Below are 2529 nucleotides of genomic sequence, written 5' to 3'. Positions count from 1 at the left end.
GTCCTCTAGTACTGGACACTTAGGTTGTTTCATACCCTTTCTTTGTGGTGCATTTCTCTATGAGCTCCTTCAGTAGAGGCCTGTGAGTCATCCCCCTCAAACCTTTGATCATGAGAGGACAGCACACCCCAGTGGCTATTGGCTCCTTGAGAGGAAGCTGTGTCTTCCTACCTCTTAACCATTTCCCTTTTAATTTATTTTTTATTGTTTCCTATTCTAACAGAAATGTGCTCATTCTTTGTATATCTCTGTCCAATCTCTCAGCATTTGAGAGATCCATTTTGCCATTGTTGGGGCAGGATCTGAGATGGCCGGCATCCCGCACTTCATGCAACACGGCCTCTTTGGTTTCCTGCCCTGAAATCCTGTCGGTTCTACTGACCTACTTCCCTCTCTGTGTGCCTTGGTTTCAGGTTAGTATGTCGTCTGTGTGAGATCTGCATCCCTATTGTCTGATGCTACATATTTAGTTGAATGGGTCCTCTTTTGATGTCTTTTAATCTTGATTCTTTTCCCAGAGTTGCCACTAAAATTGTCCCATGCCACCTGTGTTAGTTCCCTGTGGCTGCTGTGACACATTACCACAAATTTAGTGGCTTAAACTACACAATTTTTTTTTTTTTTAGACAAGGCTTCACTCTGTCACCCAGGCTGGAGTGCAGTGGTGCAATCTTGGTTCACCATAACCTCTGCCTCCCGACTCAAAGTGATCCTCCCACCTCAGCCTCCTGAGTAGCTGGGACTACAGGCGCATGTCACCAGGCCCGGTTTTTTGTAGAAATAGGGTTTCGCCATGTTGCCCAGGCTGGTCTCGAACTCCCGGGCTCAAGCAATCCGCTCACCTCAGCCTCCCAAAGTGCTGGGATTATAGACATGAGCCACCAGGCCTGGCCCAGATATTCTTTCACAATTCATGAGCCTGAAAGTCTGGAATCAAGGTGTTGGCAGGATGGCACTCCCTCTGAAGGCATGGAGGACAATCCTTCATTGCTCCTTCCAGCTTCTGGTGGCTCCAGGAGTTCCTTGGCTTATGGCTGCATAACTCAGATCTCTGCCTCCCTCCTCATATCACCTCTTTTCCCGAGGTCTCTCTTCTATGTCTCTTAAAAGAACACTTGTCATTGGATTTAGGGTCCATCCAGATAATCCAGGATAGGCTGGGCGTGGCGGCTTATGCCTGTAATCCCAGCACTTTGGGAGGCCAAGGCAGGCGGATCACCCGAGGTCAGGAGTTTGAGACCAGCCTGGCCAACATGGTGAAACCCCGTCTCTACTAAAAAATATATATATATTCAAAAATTAGCCAGGTGTGGTGGCACATGCCTGTAATCCCAGTTATTCTGGAGGCTAAGGCAAGAGAATCACTTGAACCCGGAGGTGGAGGCTGCAGTGAGCCGAGGTTCTGCCACTGCACTCCAGCCTGGGTGACAGAGCAAGACTCCGTCTCAAAACAAAACAAAACAAAACAAAAACCCAACAGATACCCAGGATGATCTCACCTTGGGATTACATCTGCAAATGTTTTTCCAAATAACATCACATTCACCGGTTCCAGGGGTTAAGATGTGGGCCACCTTTTTGGGAGCCACCATTCAATCCACAATAATATCACTCTTCCCAAATCTAAGGGTTCGCTTTCTCCCCTTCACATTCTCCAGGTGGGACCTCTCATTCTCTCACTTCCCATGCAGGACAGCCTATCCCCCTAGGAGATCTGTCAGTCACGTGGAATGTGTGGAGTTAGACTATGGGCATGAGAAAAATGGTTTCTTTCTTCTGCTAAACCACAAAAGAATCCCAAACCAGCCCTTTCACATACATTAAACATATTTTCTTCATCAAATTGGGTGTTGTTACTTATACTAAAACTATGATCAGTTTTTCTTTACCCCCAAAATCAAAGTTTACATTTCAAGGAGGAGAGAGTTCTTTGTTTTGAGTGCTTAGAATACAATAAGTGCTGTTACGCTATCTTATTATCTTATTTAACCCTCATGACAACCCGAGTCTTACAATCCATTTTCTCTTCTTCAGAGAATGGAAAACTGAGGCTCAGAGAGGTTAAGTAACTTACTAAAAATCACACAGTAAACAGCGGAATATAGCTATGTCAACCCTATAACTTTTTGGTTCTGTCTCTACACTAAACTGCCTTTGGGAATTTTCCAGATGAGGTAAGTGCAGCACAGAGACAATAAATGGTACAGAGAAGCCAGGGGTGGTGGCTCAGGCCTATAATCCCAGCACTTCAGGAGGCCAAGGCAGGAGGATCTCTCGAGCTCAGGAGTTTGAGATTAACCTGTGCAACATAGTGGGACCCTGTCTCTAATAAATAAATAAATAAATGGCACAGAAGTCACTTAGCTAATGATGGCAACAGGAACAGGAGCTTGCTCAACTCCCAGCAATTTGCTCTTTCCCACATACCATATTCTTGACTTAGAACATAAGGTGTCATTTGGACTGACAGAAAGACACACATCCTGATTAAGCTCAGAAAGAACCTGAACTTCGGAGTCAGAGCCCCAG

This window comes from Trachypithecus francoisi, unplaced genomic scaffold (genome assembly GCF_009764315.1).
Source record: "Trachypithecus francoisi isolate TF-2019V2 unplaced genomic scaffold, Tfra_2.0 Contig01579, whole genome shotgun sequence".
Classification (NCBI taxonomy): domain Eukaryota; kingdom Metazoa; phylum Chordata; class Mammalia; order Primates; family Cercopithecidae; genus Trachypithecus; species Trachypithecus francoisi.
This window is presented reverse-complemented; position numbering follows the sequence as displayed.